Raw genomic sequence first — 12,816 nt, 5'->3', positions numbered from 1 at the left:
TGTTTTCTCTGAGTATAGAATTTCTAGATAGACAGTTATTTTCTTTCAACACGATGAAGATATCATTTCACTGTACTCTGGCTCCTATTATTACTCTTGAGAAGTCAGCTGTCAGCTGAACTCTGGCTTCAATTAAGGTAATGTCTTCCTCCTTTCCTGCCCCGACTGTTGCTTTTAGATATTCCATTTGTTTCTGTTTTTGCTTTCCCCCCCCACACACTTCCTCTCTATTTCTAGGGGTATACTTCTTTTTATTTGTCCTGCTCAGGAATCTGTGTTTGACTTCCTGAATGTGATGTCTTTCGTCAGATCAGGTAACTTTTCATCCAATACCTCCTCAACTATTGCTTCTGCTCCAGTCTCTATCTCATCTTCCAGGCCGCTAATTAAGTCTCATATTAGACCTGCTCAATATAGTCTCCATATTTTGTTTTTATTGGCTACACCTGGTGGCATGTGGGATCTTAGTTCCCCAACCAGGAATTGAACCCATGCCCCCTGCAGTGGAAGCATGGAGTCTTAACCACGGGACCACGAGGGAAGTCCATGTTCTCCACATTTTTAAATGACTCTTGTATTTTCCATTGTTTTGTCTCTCTTCCTACATTCTGTAACTTTTCTTCTAATCTATCTTTTACATTATGAATTCTGTCTCCAATTGTGTCCACAGTGCTGCCAAACTCACTTGGTTTTTAATTTCAGCATTTTTCAGAAGTTTTGGACCTTTTTCAAATGTGCTAGTCACTTTTATAGATTCTTCCCTGCAGGTATTTTTAAGCCTCTTTTATTTCTAAAATCAGAATAAGCACTGTTTTTTAAATAATCAGCATTTGATAATTCGAATATCTGAAAACTTTATGATCTGCTTTTGCTGTTATTTTCTCCTTATTCTTACTGTCTTTGCCCTGTGTCCTCATGTTTGATTATATTTGACTGTGTGCTGATCACTGCTCTTGAAAAATTATTCATGAGGATTTCCTGGGCCTAAGAAAGAAGGTGCCTTCCTCTAGAGAGAATCTGCATTTGCCTCTGCCATCATCCATTCTAGAACCATTGTAGTGTCATCCATTCTAGAACCATTTTAAACTAGGCATTCCTTGGATGACTCATTGATACAAATTTGGACTGAAAATCCATGTCAAAGTCCCCATCATGGTCACACTATCTCAAAGTAGGTTTGCTTTTTTAATTTTATCTTCTGCTGTGCTCAGCACCAAGGCAACTCTCCCCATGGTGCCCCAGGAATGGGAAAAGGGAAACAGTTTTTTTTTTAATTGAAGTATAGTTGATTTACAAGGTTGTTTCAGTTGCTGGTGTACAGCAAAGGATATGAAAAAGAATATGAATATATATTCTTTTCCATATTCTTTTCTATTATGGTTTATTATAGGATATTGAATATAGTTCCCTGGGCTATACAGTAGGATCTTGTTGTTTATCTATTTTATATATAGTAGTTTGTATATACTAATCCCCAATTCCTAATTTAGCTCTTTCCCACCCCTTTCCCCTTTGGTAACCATAAGTTTGTTTTCTGTGTTTGTGAGTCTGTTTCTGTTTTGTAAATAAGTTCATTTGTATCATATTTTAGATCCCACATAAAAGTGATGATATATGGTATTTGTCTTTCTGTCTGACTTACTTCACTTAGTATAATAATCTCTAGGTCCATCCATGTTGCCATAAATAGCATTATTTCATTCTTTAATGGCTGAGTAGCATTCCACTGTATGTATATGTATATGTATATATATATATACATACAACATCCTCTTTATCCATTCGTCTATTTTTTTTAACATCTCTATTGGAGTATAATTGCTTTACAATGGTGTGTTAGTTTCTGCTTTATAACAAAGTGAATCACTTATACATATACATATGTCCCCATATCTCTTCCCTTTTGTGTCTCCCTCCCTCCCACCCTCCCTATCCCACCCCTCTAGGTGGTCACAAAGCACCGAGCTGATCTCCCTGTGCTATGTGGCTGCTTCCCACTAGTTATCTATTTTCATTTGCTAGTGTATATATGTCCATGCAACTCTCTCACTTTGTCCCAGCTTACCCTTCCCCCTCCCCATATCCTCAAGTCCATTCTCTAGTAGGTCTGTGTCTTTATTCCCATCTTGCCCCTAGGTTCTTCATGACCATTTTTTTTTTTTTTTTTTTAGATTCCATATATATGTGTTAGCAGATGGTATTTGTTTTTGTCTTTCTGACACTCTTCACTCTGTATGACAGACTCTAGGTCCATCCACCTCACCACAAATAACTCAATTCCATTTCTTTTTATGGCTGAGTAATATTCCATTGTACACACATGCCACAACTTCTTTATCCATTCATCTGTTGGTGGACACTTAGGTTGCTTCCATGTCCTGGTTATTGTAAACATATGCATTCATCTACTGATGGGCATTTAAGTTGCTTCCATGTTTTGGCTTGTATTTGTATTACATGTATTGTAAATAGTGCTGCTATGAACGCTGGGGTGCATGAATCTTTTCAGATTAGAGTTTTTCTCTGGATATATGCCCAGGAGTGGGATTGCTGGATTATATGGCAACTCTATTTTTAGTTTTTTAAGGAAACTCCATACTGTTTTCCATAGTGGCTGCACCAATTTATATTCCCACCAACAGTGTAGGAGGGTTCAGGAAAGGCAATCAGTTTTCTTTCTTATTTACATCTACTGTGAAGGTGTAGCTCCTGGAGGAAGGTGATCTCAGCTAAATATAGGCAGGATTTCATTTTATCGCTCTACTATAGGCAAAGCCATGGGCTTTGATTTATCATCTTCTAACCCCATAAGCTATTAAAACTTCACTTGATTTTCCTGGATTTGGCTTTGATTTTTCTCTTTCCCCAGAAAGCTATCAAAACCTCAACTTAATTTTGACGGAATTTGGCCTCAGACAAAGTAGATTGCTGTGCTTTGTTTACTTTTCTGGGTTCTTGCTTTTGTTAAGATTTTGGCTTAGAAATATCATTAACAACATTCAATAATTTCTCATTTTCTAAGTAAACAATTACAAAAACTCTTATTCAATTCCCCAATTCCCCTTCTGGGTACATATCCAAAAAATAAAAAGCTGGAACTCAAACAAATATTTGTATACCCATGTTCATAGAAGCATTATTCACACTAGCCAAAAGGTGGAGGAAGCAACCCAAATGTTCATACAAGGATCAATGGATAAACAAAATTGGTCCCAATAAAATAGCAACTCAGGGCCTGGGTGCTGTGGGGGAATCTGTTCTTGGGGATTGGATGCCTCTGCCTAGCTGAGTCTAGTGCTAACTTTCCCCCTCCCTCCCTAACAGGTTCTGAGTAGTGCCTGAGACCTGCTCCACAGGGCTTAGGCATGGGACTGGGGATGCAGAAGTGGTCTGCCCTTTTCTGTTTTCACTGAACAGCTTGTTCTAAGGGAGAAGGAAGTGGGAGAGATCTAGATTGGGTGAGGGGGATGGGGGGGTCAGGGAGGCAAGTGTGTTGTGTTACTATGTCAATAAACTGATTTAAAGTTTAAAAAAAAGGTCTATACATAAAACAGAATTTTATTCCTTTAAAAAGGGAATGTTGACACAAGCTACAATATGGATGAACCTTGACAACTTTATGTTAAGTGAAATAAGGCAGTCACAAAAGGATAAATACTGTATGATTTCACTTATATGAGGTACCTAGAGTAGTCGAATTCGTAGAGATATAAAGTAGAATGGTGGTTGCTAAGAACTGGGAAGAAGGAAGAATGTGGAGTTATTATGTAATGGATATAAAGTTTCAATTCAGGAAGATGAAAAAAGTTCTGGAGATGGAGGATGGCAACTACTGACAAAAATGTGAATTACCCAATGCCACTAAACTCAAAAATGGTTAAAATGGTAAATTTTATGGTATGTACATTTTACCTGAATTTTAAAAATTCTCAAATGATGAATTTTCTTACCTTCACGTTTACTTAAATGCATACAATGAATACTATTTATATGCTTAATAGGATATCTTCAGAAAGTGCTTTGTGGTTAAGTATCAAGCTTGAATAACATTAGACTAAGCCCTTACTCCTGAAAAGCTTTAAGTTTGAAAGATGTTTCGTTCATATAAAACTATATGTAAAGAAAAAAAATAACAATAATATTGGAAAAAACAGAAAGATACAAGAAATAAAACTAGGCCTCATTTGCCATTTTACTCCCAGAGTCAAAAGGTTCATAAATAAATAAATTTCACACTGCTTCAATACAGATATCCCTAAATCAAAACTTTTTCATATATTACTATAATGTGAAATTATATATCCTATTAATTTTCAAAATCTATGGTAACATTCTTAAATATGAGTAATGTAGAATAATCTGTTAAATTTATAGAATTTCACTACTATGCATTTATTTTATTAAAAATTCAATTAAATAATACTTTAATAGTTTTACAAATATCATGTACTTTTCACAATATAGTTAAGATACTAAAAAAAAAAACAAAAAAAAACCCCTTAGAAATCACATACCATCCTTCTTCAGGGGCAGGCTTCTCTGCTACTGAATAAGGAAGGGAATAGAGGAAAACACAGGGAAAGGGCTGTGTTTTACTTGTCAATGTCTATCCAAACCTTTACCAAACTCCTTCAGCCCCTTTCCTACTTTTAATTTAGCTATAGTCACTTTATAAACAACTGCATCTATATCCATTTTAATCTCTTTCACTCCACTTTCAAGGAACAAGTAGATTTCTCCTGTCATAAGGTCCCACCATAATTTTGTGGTATGTATCTCTACATTTCCCATCTCTAGCTCTTTCCCTTCTCTTTATTTTAATAAAGATGCTTACATTTCTTCCATCTTAAAAACAAAAAACACCTTCCTTGACGTTGTACATACATTTTATTACAGCCTTTACAGTGAGCAGCCTTAAAAATATAATCTTGACTCCTCTCTATTTCATCTCCCATTCCCTTAACCCACTCTCATCTCTCTGTCATGCAACTACACATTCTTGCTAAGGTCTCAATTTATAACTGACAAAACCAAGAGATATATTTTAGTACCTCTCTTTGACATTGGACACAACAACCACATATCTTCAAAATTTTCTACTTTTCCTTCAGTGTTATTACTCTCTTATCTGTAATATATTCCAGTTTCTAGGTTCCTGGTTAAATATATTTGTATATTATGGTATATATTATCATAAATAGAATTTTTTACAAAAATTTTAATGAGACCTGGAATATCCCCCAAATCTTTTGTTACACATAACAGTTTGCTTATTACCTGGTACCAAGACTTATTAAACTTAAAGATCAATTATACATTTAAAAAACTCTAACATTCTACATTTTCTCACCCTTCCGAGTTGATGTAAGGTAGCTGTATTACATTTTCTAGCAAATGTTAGAAAATAAATACAATCTTTCCTTCAAGGGAAATATTATATTTTGATAGCAAATGTGAAAATAAGTGCTTTTTGAAAAAAATTCATGTTATGTACAAAGGATTTGGAAAAAATCTTGACTGTTGTCAAAAATAAATACATTAGTGAAATGAATAAAATTAATTAAAACACATATGTCAGCACACTTCAAAAAACTGGAGGATGAATTTTTATTTGCTCTTAAATCTATCAAAGAATTTTAGTAGGTTTTAAAACTGCTATAAACTTCCAAATTAGTTTGTACGAACGACTACTTAACATCAGGAAAGATGGCAGTTACTAGCTGATTTCAACAAGAACCTTTGATTATTAGTAGATAGGACTGAAAAAGTATCATGATTTAGTAAATACAGCCAATGGTACATTTCTTTCATTTGGAATTATTTTTTTAATTTAATTTAATTTTTTTTAATACAGTAGGTTCTTATTAGTCATCAATTTTATACACATCAGTATATACATGTCAATTCCAATCGCCCAATTCATCACACCACCAACCCCACCCTCCCACGGCTTTACCCCCTTGGTGTCCATACATTTGTTCTCTACATCTGTGTCTTAACTTCTGCCCTGAAAACCAGTTCATCTGTACCATTTCTCTAGGTTCCACATACATGTGTTAAGATACGATATTTGTTTATCTCTTTCTGACTTACTTCACTCTGTATAACAGTCTCTAGATCCATCCACGTCTCAACAAATGACCCAATTTCATTCCTTTTTAAGGCTGAGTAATATTCCATTGTATATATCTAACACTTCTTCTTTAGCCATGTGTCTGTCTTTATCCATTCGTCTGATGGGCATTTAGGTTGCTTCCATGACCTGGCTATTGCAAATAGTGCTGCAATGAACACTGGGGTGCATGTGTCTTTTTGAATTATAGTTTTCTCTGGGAATATGCCCAGTAGTGGGATTGCTGGATCATATGGTAATTCTATTTTTGGTTTTTTAAGGAACATCCATACTGTTCTCCATAGTGGCTGTATCAATTTACATTCCTACCAACAGTGCAAGAGGGTTCCCTTTTCTCCACACCCTCTCCAGCATTTGTTGTTTATAGATTTTCTTATGATGCCCATCCTAACTGGTGTGAGGTGATGCCTCATTGAAGTTTTGATTTGCATTGCTCTAATAATTAGTGATGTTGAACAGCTTTTCATGGACTTCTTGTCAATCTGTATGTCTTCTTTGGAGAAATGTCTATTTAGGTCTTCTGCCCATTTTTGTATTGGGTTGCTTGTTTCCTTAATATTGAGCTGCATGAGCTGTTTATATATTTTGGAAATTAATCCTTTGTCCGTTGATTCGTTTGCAAATATTTTCTGCCATTCTGAGGGTTCTCTTTCTGTCTTGTTTATGGTTTCCTTTCCTGTGCAAAAGCTTTGAAGTTTCATTAGGTCCCATTTGCTTATCTTTTTAATTTCCATTACTCTAGGAGGTGGATCAAAGAAGATCTTGCTGTGATTTATGTCAAAGAGTGTTCCTCCTATGTTTTCCTCTAAGAGTTGTATAGTGTTTGGTCTTACATTTAGGTCTCGAATCCATTTTGAGTTTATTTTTGTGTATGGTGTTAGGGAGAGTTCCAATTTCATTCTTTTACATGTAGCTGTCCAGTTTTCCCAGCACCACTTATTGAAGAGACTGTCTTTTCCCCATTATATATCCTTGCCTCCTTTGTCGCAGATTAGTTGACCATAGGTGCATGGGTTTATTCTGGGCTTTCTATCTTGTTCCATTGATCTGTGTTTCTGTTTTTGTGCCAGTACCATACTGTCTTGATTACTGTAGCTTTGTAGTATCGTCTGAAGTCAGGGAGTCTGATTCCTACAGCTCCATATTTTTCCCTAAAGGCTGCTTTGGCTATTCGGGGTCTTTTGTGTCTCCATACAAATTTTAAGATTTTTTGTTCTAGTTCTGTAAAAAATGTCATTGGTAATTTGATAGGGATTGCATTGAATCTGTAGATTGCTTTGGGTAGTAGAGTCATTTTCACAATATTGATTCTTCCAATCAAAGAACATGGTATATCTCTTCATCTGTTGGTATCATCTTTAATTTCTTTCATCAGTGTCTTATAGTTTTCTGCATACAGGTCTTTTGTCTCCCTAGGTAGGTTTATTCCTAGGTATTTTATTCTTTTTGTTGCAGTAGAAAATGGGAGTGTTTCCTTAATTTACCTTTAAGATTTTTCTTCATAAGTGTAAAGGAATGCAAGAGATTTCTGTGCATTAATTTTGTACCCTGCAACTTTACCAAATTCGCTGATTAGCTCTAGTAGTTTTCTGGTGGCATTTTTAGGATTCTCTATGTATCTGCAAACAGTGTATCTGTATCTGCAAACAGTGACAGTTTTACTTCTTCTTTTCCAATTTGGATTCCTTCTTTTTCTTTTTCTTCTCTGATTGCCGTGGCTAGGACTTCCAAAACTATGCTGAATAATAGTGGTGAGAGTGGACATTCTTGTTTGTTCCTGATCTTAGAGGAAATGCTTTTAGTTTTTCACCATTGAGAATGATGTTTGCTGTGGGTTTGTCATATATGGCCTTTATTATGTTGAGGTTCTATGCCCACTTTCTAGAGAGTTTTGATCATAAATGGGTGTTGCATTTTGTCAAAAGCTTTTCCTGCATCTATTGAGATGATCATATGCTTTTTATTCTTCAATTTGTTAATATGATGTATCACATTGATTGATTTGGGTATATTGAAGAATCCTTGCATCCCTGGGATAAAACCCACTTGAACATGGTGTATGATCCTTTCAATGTGTTGTTGGATTCTGTTTGCTAGTATTTTGTTGAGGATTTTTGCATCTATATTCATCAGTGATATTGGTGTGTAATTTTCTTTCTTTGTTGTATCTTTGTCTGGTTTTGGTATCAGGGTGATGGTGGCCTCATAGAATGAGTTTGGGAGTTTTCCTTCCTCTACAATTTTTTGGAAGAGTTTGAGAAGGATGGGTCTTAGCTCTTCTCTAAATGTTTGACAGAATTCACCTATGAAGCCATCTCGTCCTGGACTTTTGTTTGTTGGAAGATTTTTAATCACAGTTTCAATTTCATTACTTGTGATTGGTCTGTTCATATTTTCTATTTCTTCCTGATTCAGTCTTGGAAGGTTATACCTTTCTAAGAATTTGCCCATTTCTTCCAGGTTGTCCATTTTATTGGCATAGAGTTGCTTGTAGTAGTCTCTTACGATGCTTTGTATTTCTGTGGTGCCTGTTGTAACTTCTCCTTTTTCATTTCTAATTTTACTGATTTGAGTCCTCTCCCTCTTTTTCTTGATGAGTCTGGCTAATGGTTTATCAATTTTGTTTATCTTCTCAAAGAACCAGCTTTTAGTTTTGTTGATCTTTGCTATTGTTGTCTTTGTTTCTATTTCATTTATTTCTGCTCTGATCTTTGCGATTTCTTTCCTCCTGCTAACTTTGGGTTTTGTTTGTTCTTCTTTCTCTAGTTCCTTTAGGTGTAAGGTTAGATTGTTTATTTGAGATTTTTCTCGTTTCTTGAGGTAGGCTTGTATAGCTACAAACTTCCCTCTTAGAGCTGCTTTTGCTGCATCCCATAGGTTTTGGATCGTCGTGTTTTCATTGTCATTTGTCTCTAGGTATTTTTTGATTTCCTCTTTGATTTCTTCAGTGATCTTTTGGTTATTTAGTAACGTATTGTTTAGCCTCCACGTGTTTGTGTTTTTTACGTTTTTCCCCCTGTAACTGATTTCTAATCTCATAGCATTTTGGTCAGAAAAGATGCTTGATATGATTCTAATTTTCTTAAATTTACTGAGGCTTGATTTGTGACCCAAGATGTGATCTATCGTGGAGATCACATTGTATCATTGTATCATTGTATCACATTCGTGGAGAATGTTCCGTGCGCACTTGAGAAGAAAGTGTAATACTGCTGTTTTTGGATGGAATGTCCTATAAATATCAACTAAATCTATCTGGTCTATTGTGTCATTTAAAGCTTCTGTTTCCTTATTTATTTTCATTTTGGATGATCTGTCCATTGGTGTAAGTGAGGTGTTAAAGTCCCCCACTATTATTGTGTTACCTTCGATTTCCTCTTTTAGAGCTGTTAGTAGTTGCCTTATTTATCAACGTGCTTCTATGTTGGGTGCATATATATTTATAATTGTTATATCGTCTTCTTGGATTGATCCTTTCATCATTATGTAGTGTCCTTCCTTGTCTCTTGTAATATTCTTTATTTTAAAGTCTATTTTATCAGATATGAGTATTGCTACTCCAGGTTTCTTTTGATTTCCACTTGCATGGAATATCTTTTTCCATCCCCTCACTTTCAGTCTGTATGTGTCTGCAGGTCTGAAGTGGATATCCTGTAGACAGCATGTATATGGGTCTTGTTTTTGTATCCATTCAGCAAGCCTGTGTCTTTTGGTTGGAGCATTTAACCCATTCACGTTTAAGGTAATTATATGTATGTTCCTATGACCATTTCCTTAATGTTTTGGGTTTGTTTTTGTAGGTCCTTTTCTTCTCTTGTGTTTTGCACTTAGAGAAGTTCTTTTAGCATTCATTGTAGAACGGGTTTGGTGGTTTGGTGGTGCTGAATTCTCTTAGCTTTTTCTTGTCTGTAAAGCTTTTGATTTCTCCATCGAATCTGAATGAGATCCTTGCCGGGTAGAGTAATCTTGGTTCTAGCTTCTTCTCTTTCATCACTTTAAATATATCATGCAACTCCCTACTGTGTTGTAAAGTTTCTGCTGAGAAATCAGCTGTTAACCTTATGGGAGTTCCCTTGTATGGTATTTCTCGTTTTTCCCTTGCTGCTTTCAATAATTTTTCTTTGTCTTTGATTTTTGCCAATTTGATTACTATGTGTCTCTGCCTGTTTCTCCTTGGGTTTATCCTGTATGGGACTCGCTGCACTTCCTGTACTTGGGTGGGTATTTCCTTTCCCATGTTAGGGAAGTTTTCAACTATAATCTCTTCAAATATTTTCTTGGGTCCTTCCTCTCTCTCCTCCTTCTGGGACCCCTGTAATGTGAATGTTGTTGCGTTTAATGTTGTCCCAGAGGTCTCTTAGGCTGTCTTCATTTCTTTTCATTCCTTTTTCTTTATTCTGTTCCACAGCAGTGAATTCCACCATTCTGTCTTCCAGGTCACTTATCCGTTCTTCTGCCTCAGTTATTCTGCTACTGATTCCTTCTAGCATAGTTTTCATTTCAGTTATTGTATTGTTCATCTCTTTGTTTGTTCTTTAATTCTTCTAGGTGTTTGCTAAACATTTCTTGCATCTTCTCGATCTTTGCCTCCATTGGTTTTCCAAGGTCCTATATCATCTTCACTATCATTATTCTGAATTCTTTTTCTGGGAGGTTGTTTATCTCCACTTCATTTAGTTGTTTTTCTGGGGTTTTATCTTGTTCCTTCATCTGGTACATAGCCCTCTGCCTTTTCATCTTGTCTATCTTTCTGTGAATGTGGTTTTTGATCCACAGGCTGCAGGATTGTAGTTCTTCTTGCTTCTGCTGTCTGCCCTCTGGTGGATGAGGCTATCTAAGAGGCTTGTGTAGGTTTCCTGATGGGAGGGACTGGTGGTGGGTAAAGCTGGCTGTTGCTCTGGTGGGCAGAGCACAGTAAAACTTTAATCCGCTTGAGTGCTGATGGGTGGGGCTGGGTTTCCTCCCTGTTGGTTGTTTGGCCTGAGGCAACCCAACACTGGAGCCTATCTGGGCTCTTTGGTGGGGTAATGGCAGACTCTGGGAGGGCTCACGCCAAGGAGTACTTCCCAGATCTTCTGCTGCCAGTGTCGTCGTCCCCACGGTGAGCCACAGCCACCCCCCACCTCTGCAGGAGACCCTTCAACACTAGCAGGTAGGTCTGGTTCAGTCTCCCCTGGGGTCACTGCTCCTTCCTCTGGGTCCTGATGCGCACACTACTTTTTGTGTGCCCTCCAAGAGTGGGGTCTCTGTTTCCCCCAGTCCTGTTGAAGTCCTGCAATCAAATCCCACTAGGCTTCGAAGTCTGATTCTCTAGGAATTCCTCCTCCCGTTGCTGGAACCCCTGGTTGGGAAGCCTGACGTGGGGTTCAGAACCTTCACTCCAGTGGGTGCACTTTTGTGGTATAAGTGTTCTCCAGTCTGTGAGTCACCCACCCACCAGTTATGGGATTTGATTTTACTGTGATTGTTCCCCTCCTACCGTCTCATTGTGGCTTCTCCTTTGTGTTTGGATGTGGGGTATCTTTTTTGGTGAGTGCCAGTGTCTTCCTGTCAATGACTGTCCAGCAGCTAGTTGTGATTCTGGTGTTCTCACAAGAGGGAGTGAGAGCACGTCCTTCTACTCCACCATCTTGGTTCTGGTCTCTCATTTGGATTTATATATCTTTATGAGGTATGTTTTTCAACTATGACAGTTATTTAAACCAAATATTCAAACAACTGCACACATTTCTATTATTATTATATGTTAGTTTAAACAATGACATGGTTCATCTACTAGACTGTAAGCTATTTAAAAGTGGAGACTTTGTCTTCATCATTGTATTCCTAGGACTTTGACTATATGGCATACAGCAAACAGTTATGCAATAAATACTTTGTGAATAAATGACCAAAAATATAGGTAAGTACATTAAAATGAAAATTAGTACACACACACACACACTCACACACACACACACTCACACACACACACATGTATATGTATAATAGTGTAATGCCTAGTTAGGTAAATAAAATATTACCTAAAATTGACTTAGCCCAAAATCACAATCTGATGGTGTTTAATGGCTCAACTTGTAATTATGACTTTCTTAATGAGGAAATGTTCTCATAAATGAAGATATTATAGTTATCCTGTATAACATATGAGAATCTTTCCTTTCAAAGTGAATCATCAGTGTTATAAGGAATGAATATAAAGTTAACAAAAATAAAGCAAAACCAGTAGAATAATTGTTTCCATAATAGAACAATGTAAACGTGACCCAGTACAAACATAACTGTAAAAGTATTAAAAATTAGACTTTCAAAATAATAAATTAGAAATAAAAATAACAGCATTTTTATTTTAAGACTTAGTTTATATCCACTAGTCTCATTAAGAAGCTGATAGCTACTCACATAATTTTTACCATGGTATGAATCTTCCTTTCTTGTTTTATTTTTTAATTTAATAATAAATCATATAATTATTAATATAAATATTTCTGATACTAAATTACACTTAGTCCTTTTATGGTACTTAAAGCAAAGAAGCCCTCACTGCAATTTTATTTGGAAAAAAAATTAGATGCACACACAAAGTAATATTCTAGTAGCTTTTTAAATTCTAACTGCATCTTTAAAAGGATAGATTCAAAGAGAAATGTAAGCAAAATAAAGAAAAATGTTGTTCCCAAAAG

General features: G+C 36.1%; 1 protein-coding gene across 10 annotated transcripts in view; it reads right to left on the bottom strand.

Annotated features, from left to right (window-relative positions):
• The window catches only part of KANSL1L (KAT8 regulatory NSL complex subunit 1 like), a 145,681-nt gene that overhangs the window by 64,344 nt on the left and 68,521 nt on the right, over positions 1-12,816 (bottom strand). The window lies entirely within an intron of this gene.

This window comes from Tursiops truncatus, chromosome 7 (assembly GCF_011762595.2).
Source record: "Tursiops truncatus isolate mTurTru1 chromosome 7, mTurTru1.mat.Y, whole genome shotgun sequence".
NCBI lineage: Eukaryota > Metazoa > Chordata > Mammalia > Artiodactyla > Delphinidae > Tursiops > Tursiops truncatus.
The sequence above is the reverse complement of the archived record's forward strand: the minus strand, read 5'-3'. Positions and strand labels throughout refer to the sequence as shown.